We start from the raw sequence: 12518 nt of genomic DNA on the forward strand, positions 1-12518 counted from the left end.
GAAGATGTCTTCATATGTTTTTAGATCAAAAGTTACAGAAAGACCCTCGCAGACTGTCTAACTTAGAAATTATTTTTCGAGAATTTTTTCCAGACTTTTCAGGCGACAAAGCACTGAAACATTGACCACAATAAATGTATTGCTGCATGTTAGACCATGTGCAAGAGTCTTTTCATAACTTTTGATCCACACAACCCTTTTCTACAGAATTTACTCATGACATAGGTGTGCAAAATTTCTTTTCAAATCAGAGTTCGTTTTTTGTTTTTTTTTTTCTTCCCAAAATTTGTTTGAAGCTTCTTTACCTCTATTTATATGCACCACTTCTTTAAGAGCACCTTGACGTTTGGATTTGGAACAAGACTCATTATTCTCTGAACATGCTGTCTGCTCCCTTTTTCTTATAATACAGTTAATTCATGTCACTGGTAGATACAGTATATCTACAACAATCCATGTCCATGCACCATCACAGATAGTCTTTCAAAATAACTCATCAGCCCATTTGTAGTCTGTTTTAGACTGGATGGGAGATTATTTCACATGTTGTGTTCAGATATGCTGAAAAAAAATCTCAAGTTTAAAGTGACAAGTTATTACCTGACCCTTTCTCTTCTTCAGAAATGGTGTATCACGCAATCCTGTTGAAAACAATGTTTTAACAACTGTAAAAAAAAAAAGAACCCTTGTTTAACAAATGCTGACTACTCCCATACATCCATTCATTAGATTGTAAAGGAATTTTTCAAATGAGTAGTAAATCCCAATAGTATGAAGCATAATGGTAGAAAGCTCACCCCACGCTGGAACTTCACGGGTCTTCTACCACACACACTCACGCTCCTCTTGGACTCCTTATATTCGATTTTTTTTGCTTGCAAAGCAAAAGTTAAATGGGTACCATGCCAAATGTGGTCAGGATGAAAGTCGAGTCATCCAACAGTTGAAACATTTGTTGCTCACACATGTATGCTGTGTTTCGGGTTTCAAGCAGCAAAGCCAGTTCCTTTAATTGGGATAATCTGTTTTTAGGCCTGCAGTTTACTTTAAAACAGTTACGCGATTTATGAATTATTCTTACAAAATGTTATTTCTTTATAATTTTGCACTGTTAGAATAACAAGAAACTGATGTGCAGTTTTGATGTATGTTGATAGTAATTTTACACAAATTATTTTAGGTACAATAACTTTAATGTGATTTTAACAACAAAATCATTGAAGATTACAAGATCACATGATTAAGTGTAAGCGATAACTCTGTGGTATTAACACACACACATTTATGGCCATAAACATTGTAACTGATACGACAAACATGGCCTCATTTTTGGCTTGATGCCATGACATGCAGTTTGAATGTCAGCCTCATTCCTACTGTTCATGCCTTATTAAGTTTGTTGCTTTCACATTATTTTTATGAATGTTGCCCTTGTTGACTGTTGATAGTAGACAGTGGAGAGAGACAGGAATTGCTAGAGGGAGGCATGATGACAGGAGACACAGTGTTTCCTCACCTTGGTGACATGTCACACAAAGATCATCACCAGCCTTACAAAGTATTTTTATTTTTACTTTGAAATCAGACTTTGGGTGCTTCTAGAAACATTCCAGGGGACAGATCGATCTTGCCTGTCTACACTTGGTATGCTTCTGTGTAGGGGGCCCTCTGTCCTTTGCCCTGGGGGTGGGGCCAGAGGCTCTGTCAATCTCTGCCCTGTAATTTGAGTAGATCTAAGGAATCTCTTGGTATGTGCTAAAACTGAAAGCAGTGAGTTGAGTCCCTTCCAGTGCTTCCATGGTTCCTCCTGCTAATGAAGGGTGGTGGTGAAAGGCTCATTAAAGGGTTCCAGGCTCACATGTAAATGGCTGGATGGATTGCAAAATGGGTCATTTAGCATGAGACCAAATAAACTGAAATGAAAGTTTTTTTTTTATTATTTGATTGAAGTTTAATAGCTCAAATTCAGTTAAAAGAGGATTATGAGAACAAGAAAATAGAGCCTTAATTACAGTTTGTCATGACCCTGCATGGAGTCAAATAAAGTCAGATAATGTATTTAATTAGTGTATACTTGTTAAGTTGACTCTATTGAATTCACAGTTCCACTTTCCGCTTGTTTGTTATCTTTAAATTAATGTACCATGATTCATTTTGAATATAAAACTCAACTGTTTAATTTTTCATTTTTTGAACTTAAAAATGCTCATTGTCTTGACTGTGTGAGAATTTTCAGTGTTCTTTTAACTCAGTCTTGGAAGTTATTGCGTAAAATAATAATAATTAAAAAAAAAACAGAAAGAAAAAGGAAAAAAGGAAACTAATAACTAATATCTTGAAGTTTATTGCTGTTAAAACATAAAAATGAGAAGCTGAAATGAAAAATGAGTACTGATTTGACTCAAAGCATTAGGCATGTGTGGAGGCATCACTGCATTTATATTTGTACTAGTATTTATTTTTTTATTATTATTATTATTATTATTTTTTTTTTTTTTTTGGATTGAGATTTGGGAAAAAAGTGGGTGCAGCTCAAACCAGAAGTGACTTTTTTTTTTTTTTTTTTTTTAAATCATTGAATTTGTAACCACAAAGAAATATAAAATCAGTGAAATTCCTGCTTATTAATTCTATAGGTTTAGGAAACCCACTCTAATGACTCTGCATTCTGCAAATCAAACAAAATCTCAGTTTGAAAAAAATGTGGCGGACTTCTGTCTCTCTCGGTGACCAACGTCTTACATGCTTTTGGGCAGTGTACATTTACTGAGCCCATTTCATTACTGTTTGGCTTATGTTCCCTATTTAGTTCATCAGTTTGTATGTGTATTATTCATCTTGTGCTCTATGTGTTGGGTTATTAAGTTTATTGATGGTTTTACTATCAATAAACTTCTGTTCCTATGGTGTAACTCATCTATTCCTTTGGTGTAACTCAATCTGCTATGCAATTTGTTGTATGATATTTGAGATTATGATGCATTAAGAGACCAGCTGTTGAGCACAGTCACAGCAGTGTCATCCCTCTCGAGCAAACCCAGATTGTGAAAATTACATATGAATTATCTAAAGCTAAACTAAAAAAAATGTTTGGAAGTATAATCCTTTATTAGGCAGCCATTATAAGATACTTGCTGAATATGGATTTGGATTCATGTTCATCACTAGAAAGCATTAATGTTTTCGAATGGATGATATCAATTTTTTCTTTTACATTAGAGAGTGAAGTTGAGTTAACAAATAATCATTAGTTACTTCATCTTTACAAAATGAAATGTAGCATTAAAAGAACTGAGTCCTAGCAGGTGTGCCAACATTTTCAACTTGAGTTTGTAAGTTGAAACAAATTCTACTAAGTGGGTTTTACTCATGATCTTAAGGCAGGAGGGAAACTTAAGTTTTCAAGTTAAATTGCTTTTTTTTTTTTTTTTTTTTTTTTTTTTGCAGTGTACAGTGTAACTGGCAAAATGCAGTTTAGCCAGTAGCCTAATAAAGGTAACATGGAGCAGCTATCAGCAATACATCAGAATAAGTTATACAAAATTATATCATACAAGTTATTATAAAATCATACAAAAAGTCTTAACCTGCCCTTTTATGTGGCTCCCACAAACCACCATGGAAAGGGATGAACACAATGATGAGTTTTACAATGCCATGAGGTAAAGTAGGTTTAGCTGTCACAAGACAGTAATTTGACTTAATATGCATATTTATTATTCAATATACTCTTTTTAAAAATTTCTTACATGTTTTGTGTTACACCTTTTCTAAGTTGTTTGTGTGTGTGAGTTTTATCTCATGTAGTAGGAACTGCCAAATGATTGTTGAAATGTAGTTGGTGAACAAAGGGTTAGGGTAAGGATTAGTGGTGTTCTATGCAGTGGATTTTATTTATGGTAGGTCTGGTATATCTTAAAGAAGAAGCTTGCCACCTGATGCTTTGCCCAAACAGATTTATGAGCTGCCAACATTCCATATTGAGCAACGGCCACATTAGGCAACTCCTCAATGTGAGAGTATGCCACTCAACAACTGCAGTGTGCTGAATCTTGCTATGCTATCCCTACCCCACCCCTAAAATGTCTTTGGCTGCTATTATCAAATGTGTTAATTTGTCCTTAGAGACCAAATGAGTTTGAGGAGCACTAACAGCACTGTGTAGCTGGTGTGTCATACTACAGGAGGGTTTGTGCTGTGAATTCCTTTTGACTCTCAGGAAACTTTTAACACTATGCAAAGGATCTCTCTCTCCCTCTCTCTCTCTCTCTCTCTCTCTCTCTCTCTCACACACACACACACACACACACACGCACACACACACACACACACACACACACACACACACACACACACACACACACACACACACACACACACACACTCAAAGCATTTACACCATAGCTTTAAATGATAGACCCTTTGAATTACTGGAATTACAATGATACAGATGCTATAAAAATGCAAAATACATAATTTGATATCAGATTACATAGTCTCAAAGTATTAAAACCATCAACTTTCCATGGTCAGTTTTCCTAGGAAACAAGTTTTCTAATAGACTGCATTAAAAGGTTATATATATTTAGACAACATAAATAAATTCAGGGTTATTTAATAAAACAAAACAAAACAAAACAAAACAAAATAAAACAAAAAAAAAAAACATATGCAGATGTGTTGGATTACACATGACAGACCTTTGTGAAAAATCTTGTTTAAATGCTGTGCTTTATATATACTTATATTTTGTTTAATAAAAAAAAAAAAAAAAAATGAATTGCTATAAAGGACATTGAATGGGATTTTGCTCCCCTCAACCATGTCGGTCATACCAATCGATTGACAATGCTTACAACGTATTTCTCATTGAAAAGGGGACTAATCTATACTAACTATAAAAGACAACACCAATCGGTATTGTTAAATGGGGGAAATGTTCAACTGAAAAAATATTGCAGGTGATTTTCTCAAAAAAAAAAAAAAAAAAGGTCGCTTCCCACACAATTACGGGTGTCACTCATTCCAGAAATGCAGGATCCTTACAAACTGTATCTCATTGGAAAGAGGACGATTCAGGCTTTACAACGGTATAAGATACAACACTATTGCGTATAAATAAAGGGGAGAAATTATAGACTGAAAAAGCGGTGCAGAACTTTTTTTGCCTAGTTTATATACTCGCATACATGTAGGGGCGTGCTACTTATAGGTTTCATAGTTATGTTTACTGTTTTCCATAACCGTTGCAAGAAGAATCGCTGCTGATAGTTGCTAAAAAGACTTACACATAGCCAGCTTACACATATCCGCTGACATATAGGTTGCTAGGAAGGAAGGAAGACATGCTCTTGTATTATCCAATGTATTATATAGTTCAGGACAGCTTGACTGCTAAGCAGAGGACAAATAAAGCAGGAGCCAGATGTACTTTCTCTATCTTGTTAGTTAGGTTTGTGGCATTAGATACACGCCCAGTCAACGTTCACACATTAGCATAGCACACTCTAGAAACAAGGCTTGGACAGTGGTTGGCCTGTCCATGTCCGGGTAACTGGCCAATTATACTCGGTTGTGTGTAAGTCCAACCGCTGTACGGGGCAGGCCCAAGCCCAAGAAGATAAATGTGTCTCATTTCCTAATATCAGGGCTCATTCTGATAGAGATCCTGTGAGAGCTGTCACCCTGAGACCAGCGCTGCCTTACTTTATATGTGACCAAATAAATATTTCATCTGAGAGCTGAAGATTGACTCCGGTTTGTTCTTAGGCTTTCAACAAAAGAATTGGGAGGTAACACCAGGACCCTCCCTAGCTGCAAGCTCAGGTTGACGATGTGCTGGAGGGGCTCTCCCAGTTCAGCAGCACAGGACTAAGCATTCATGAAAAACACCCTGTCAGGGCCGGCTGCCTTGCTGGGTCACAGTCTCCTCAGCTCTCCTCTGACCTGAGCTGCACTGATGGTGGGGGTTGGAGGGTGGAGGTGGCAGTAGGGAAGGGGGGCAAGAGCTGCAACCGGCACTGGCTACAGCCCCTGTTGGGGGCATATGGGGGTGGGGACGGGGAATGCTGCAGCAGCAGGGACAGGGCTGTCAAACCTGTTGTAAAAGTGGTTCAGCTGGTTTGCTTTCCCAACATCCCCCTCTACCCTGCTACTGCTCCTCTTTTTATTGCAGCCTGTAGCATTACGGCTAGTAAGACTACATGTGGGATTTTGGTGTGGCTGTCTAGTATTGGAAATAAGCAAAAATGCTACCAGGACGTTGAGTGGAGGAACAGCTCAGGAGGCAGAAGTCCATGCAAAAAAAAAAAGGCTTTATTTACCAAAACAACAAACAAACCAAAAGTCCCAGAAAAGTTAACGGGGAGCAAACAAACTGAAAAAGAAAAAAAAAAAAACTATCTCCAACCATACTGCCTAATGCCAAGCAGCCATCAAAACAATACAGCCTCACTGCAAGCTGCCACCAAAAGAACAATCAACTTCCTCAAAAGCCTGGCTTTTTATACCTCTCCTGGCCCCTCACTAATTGGACTATTCCACTGGACAGGGGACAAGCAGCCAAGAGTGGGAAACTCAATATAGTTCACATTTCAATCACCATTGCACTACTGGGGAAAAAAGAGAAAAAAAAACAAACAATAATGTACAGGGTGTCCACACAGTCTCTTTACGATTTAAAAAATCTATTACAAAAGCAATTGATGAGATATGTTAATCAGATTTGTTCTATGTACTCAGTGGTTATCAAAGTTTTTAATCACGTTGCATTTGTGTATTTCAGCAAAAGATCACTGATGCCATTGTCCCCATTGACGAGGCTCTGCTACAGCGAACATGGCAAGAAATTGAGTACCGTCTTGATGTGCTTCGTGCAACTAATGGTGCTCATATAGAGGTGCATTAAATGAGGGGAAAAAAACTTCAATATCTACTCCTCATTTTGTAATAATTTCGACAGATTTGTCTATTCATCTGCTTTTGTAATAAATTTGTTAAATTGTAAAGAGACTTTATGGACATCCTGTATAGAGAATATGAAGTTACGTCACGCTGCTTTGCATTGTGGGGTGTCGGCGCCATCTTTGTAGGATCACGCACATAAGTACATTTCCTTTGTCTTGTCTCCCTAAAATCGGTTGTTAAAGCAATTAAAAATAATCATGGTTGGACAGTACTGCTGCGTAAAAAATTGCCACAGTAGATCACATGATAGATCTGGCAAAAAACTGGACAATGGCGTCTGGTGCTGGGTATCGTTTCAAATTTCAAGAATCGATTAGATTCCAATTCACCAGATTCAGAACTGATTTTCACGATTCAATCCGATTCGATTTGATCCGATATTGCCGATCCGATTCAATCCAATATTGATTTGGTTAGTTTTATTAAAAAGCATTTTGAGCTGTTACTGAATTACATGCCTGTCTAGTTATGCAGCACATTAATACTTGTATTATATTGTGTCATTTGACAACAAATTAATATAGGTATTGATAATTAAAATGGCTATAAGGCTGGTAAAAATGGCTAGGACCACCTTTTGTAGCCCAGAGGAGATATGTTGCTCAAACACTTGGTATGTTATGTTAGTGTATGTTTATGAGTTGTAGAACATAACAAATTATCTTGCAGGAGCAGATGTTTACCAGTAAGCGTGAGTCAAATAATTTAACAATATGTTAAATTACTTATCAAACAGACCTAACAATTCAGCTACCAATGAATGAGTAGCGGTATGCATGTGATAACATAGATAAGTCAAAAAAAAAAAAAAAAGTGATACCTCTTCTCTGAATAGACAAGCTAAGCCAGTGTGCTGCTGTTAGCCAGTGAAAATAGAGCAGAGTGGCAACTCTCCCCGTGTTACACAATCTATGTCAGTGCGCTGCTGTAGCCTGGAAAGTTTCTTTGCCTTTTGGACTCGTACGGGCGTACAGATCGATCCATGGGAATTTAAATGAAGATCGATTCAAAATCGGAGGATCGATCTTTTCAACACAGGTCTAATGGCGTCCGCCTTTTCTCCTTTTCTTAAGTGGAAAAAAAAAAACGAGGGCACACAAGTTGAGGAGCTGACCAAAAGACGGCGAATGGCGTGGATAGCAGCAATAAGGAGAAAAGACCTCGCATTTAACACCATTCCTGAATATATGAGAGTGTGTTCTCTTCATTTTCATTCAGGTGAGTTCTATGGTGTTTTGCTGGTACAATCTGGTGTCTAACTTTGGACTAAAATGTGTGTGTGTGTGTGTGTGTGTGTGTGTGTGTGTGTGTGTGTGTGTGTGTGTGTGTGTGCGTGTGTGTGTGTGTGTGTGTGTGTGTGTTGACGCCTACGTTACTCAATGTTCTCTGCTCTCGGTTCTGGTCCAAATCGTCTTCAGTCTTTGTTTCTATCTTAAAGAAATGTTTGTGAAATTATGTTAGTATTTGCAATATTGGGTATAATTTACACAATTTCTGTATTCACAAGACAACCAGCATATGAAATGTTGTAAACTTGTCATGATTGGACGCCATCTTTGCTCTTGGGGCACAATGAGGTGAAAGTTTCTGACAAAGACAGATTTGCACGTGATTTGAAGAGACATAAAAACCAAGCTGAGAAGACGGAGGAAAGGGCAGTGGACAAAGTAGACAGAGTAGAGGAGAGCTCACTAGAAGAGGAGGGGATGGTACAACTTCAAGTGGAGGACAGAGCACAACAAGAAGTGGAGGACAGTCGTCATCAAGGAGAGGACACCACACAAGAAGGAGAGGACAGGGCACAACAGGAAGCGAGCACAGTGCTACATCCTGATGACCAGTGTGAAGAGGAGTGTGCACTGTGCAAGCCTAGGTGCAACGAAATCAACCGTCTAGTGGAGGAAAATAGGAATTTGAAGTGTAAAAGAAAAAGAAATTACAGAGAAGTTTCTGAAGCGTGATGATGACAGAGTAAAATATTACACTGGACTTCCAAATTATGAAACTTTTAATGTTTTGTTGTGCCATGTAATCCCCTTTCTGCCACAGGGAAGAAGAAAGTTTAATCCGTTTCAAATGATACTGGTCACTCTCATGTATCTGAGATTGGATCTGCCATTGCAGCACATCAGTCACCTACTTGATGTGCACAGAGGAACAGTGAGTGCTGCATTTCACGAAACTCTTAATGTTCTGCATGCAAGCCTGGCTCCAATTGTGCATTGGCCACACAGAGACAGTTTACAAGTCAGTATGCCACACCAGTTTGCTGAGACTTTTGGGAATCATGTAGCTGCCATTATTGACTGTTTTGAAGTTTTTATTAAAAGGCCATCCAACCTTCAGGCAAGGGCACAAACATTGTAACTCCTCAAGGAGTAATTTCGTTCATTTCCGAAGGGTGGGTTGGACGCACAAGTGACAAAAGAATAACAGAGAACTGTGGCTTCCTGGATAAACTTCTGCCAGGTGACCTAGTGTTGGCAGATCAGGGTTTTGACATTAGGGAGAGTGTGGGGATGATGTATGCTGAAGTAAAAACACCAGCATTCACAAAGGGTCGACGGCAGTTGGACGCAAAGGATGTGGAAGAAACAAGATCCCTTGCACACCTGAGGATCCACGTGGAAAGAGTCATCGGAGTTGTCTGAAACAAATACAAGATACTGTCTTCAAAAATCCCAATCAGTATGGTTTTGCCGTGTGAAAGTGAGGATGCCACATTGTTGGACAAGATTGTTGTGGTTTGCTGTGCACTCACAAACATGTGTCCAGGTGTTGTGCTGTGACGTTACCCTCTTTTAGTTCATACTTAAATGAGGTAACCAGTCAGAGATTTTTGATGAATGATTGATCACAATTGTAATTGCTCTTTTCATAACCCCTTTCTCAAGGCAGCAAATTATTTACAACATAATAAAGACCTTATAAGGCATTCAAATGTGTCTTTCTTTAAATAGGTTCTACAAAAAGGTAATCATCCCCTTACTGAATGCAGCATTTACCACACACAATTTATATAACACAGGTATTACTTGACAACACCAGCATGTCCAGTAAAAATAATGAATTTTAATATTTTTTAAAACAGTAGTAAAAATATTCTTCTGGAGGTAGTACAAGCCTCATTTTGTCATTTCAAAGGCATTTTTTTTAACAACAGTAGTCAAAATGAACAGATGGGTAAACTGAATTAACACAATGAACACCTTCAGGAAAATAAACATAGAGCTGTCCCTGAGGAGGAAAAAACACAAAAACAAAATGTCACACTCATTTTTGAAAGATTCTTTATAAAACCTTTATAAAATGAGGCATACAACCAGAACTGTTGATTTCTATCCCTCAAGCAATTAAATACCACTGATTCATGCTCAATTTGGCTCTGTTGTGTGTAACATGTCACTCCAAGCTGCAGGTACTCTAGCTGGCCAACAGAGGGCAACAGTAAATTACCTATAATTAATTGCTAACATTACCTATAGTGACCAGTTGGTATCTAATGGTTCTACTTCCAGAATGTAATTGAAGCCAATTCACTTTGAGCAGGAGCCACAAAACCAGACGTCGTCTGCTGCAGGTGCATCCTTGAGTCCGACACATGCTAAATGAAACCATAAAGGTGACATGCTACCATGTTACCTTTATGTTCTGGTCCGTGACACAGACACCAGTGTTTTTTCGTTGAATTTTGACACCGTTTTCTCCCTCTCTTTTTCTCCTTTGGAGTGTTTTGTTGCTGTTCCTTTAGAGGCGAACTGATGTTGCTCACTGATGCTTGGGAGACTGGTTTAGTGTAGTGCTGTGCAACCAGCTCTGGCAAGGATACTGCAGTGAAAAACGGCTGTGCCTTCTGTAGGTGTGCCCTCCAAAACTCAGGGTTTGGCAGTATGTGCAGAAAAGCGCAGTCTTTGAGTGTCCAAACTACAAAATCACAGTACTTACTGTCTGTAACAAATATTTGTGTTTGGACTTGTGTATAGTATGGGTGTCCTTGTTTCAGATTTAGTTCTCCATCTACAAGCTCAAGGCAGAAGTTCCTGTCTTTGGCTAAACAAGCCTGATGGATGGTGCTGTGTTTGTATTTGGAAGGACATTTAATTTCTATGCAACCTTTACCACAGCAACTGCACCTCACTGTGCCATCTGGTGATGCTCCTACTTCAGGGAAAGCGGGGTTGATAAAGAATCCACATGTGGCAACGTCTTGACTGTCGTGTTGTCCCCTGGTTTTTTTCAATGTACGTCTTCATTGCCTCTCCTTCATTTGTTATACCCCAAGTCATATCAGCTGTGGTACATGTGTTCTTAGGATAACAAACATTTTTTACTGTTGACAGAGCTGGTGACTCGATATCCATTGCATAAACAGCATGCATATTGGAGGCTGTAATCCTGCCTGCTCGGGCTGCAAACCAAAATGTGCATTTCTGCTGTTTTCGTGTGCACATTTCTACCTGTTCTGCTTGTTTCGCTGACACTTCAGCTTGTGATTTTAGTGACTGGCAGTGCTGTTCCAGAACCGAGAACTCACATCCATCCATACTAGTGTCATGTAGGGAGAGAAGAGATTTCAGTTTGGTTGCAGGCTGAACAGGATCTCTGAACTCCTCACAGTAGTATGGCAGCACACTCAGTACTGCAGATTTGCCACCAGCTTTATGAAGATCTGCATGAAAGTGTGTAACTTCCAAAGGAGTAGGTGATGGTGTGCTGATATTCCTGGCACAAGTCCTCAAGCCAGGCCTGATGTCAGTCTCGCCATCCAGGAGTCTGTTCATGGATTTTTGTGACGAAGCAGCAGAAGTGTAGTTTATTTGATGACCCACCGTAGCAAGCACTTTGTTAACATTACTAGGCAGGATCCAGTATGCAGGTTTGTCTGTGACTGTCTTCTGTTCTCTGCACCGAACAGTCACTTCCACTTTGAAAAGGAGGTGAGTACACGTCTCACCAACACCAGCCATGCACGTACAATGAGCCTAGTAAACCTCACCAGTTGAGCAGAGTATAACGCAAGCCTTCAGAGGAGCGTCGTTGAGACGCTGGGAGTGCATGACCTTTGGCAGAAAGGGAAACAACACAATAAGCACATTTTCTTATACACATTTTAATGTGTATGTGCACAACCTTAACTTTGCCTGTACAGTGGTGTTCTCACAGTTCTCCAGCTTGTGAATGAGCAAATCTTGCACCCACCCACTGATGAACTGCTCATGGGCTGCTAAAGATTTATAAGTTTTGAATTCTTTTAATGTATATGCTCTCAGTCCAAAAACAAGATAGTTCACAATGTCCGGATACGTCAGTGGAGGGAGTACATCGGGGTCTTGAATCCAGTCCTTGGTCGTCAGAACGTATGTATCAACACCGTTAATGAATTGCAGTTTTTCTGTGCACCTTTGCGTTTAATTTTAGATAATTAATTTACATTCGCGTTCCTTTAAAAATGGCACCGATGCCCAAAATGCAACGCGACATGACGTCACCTGCACATTCTCTATATCAGTGTTCCACAAATACTGCGGCTCTGTCCCAATTCAAAGGCTGTA

The sequence above is a fragment of the Myripristis murdjan genome, chromosome 6, assembly GCF_902150065.1.
Source record: "Myripristis murdjan chromosome 6, fMyrMur1.1, whole genome shotgun sequence".
NCBI classification, from domain to species: domain Eukaryota; kingdom Metazoa; phylum Chordata; class Actinopteri; order Holocentriformes; family Holocentridae; genus Myripristis; species Myripristis murdjan.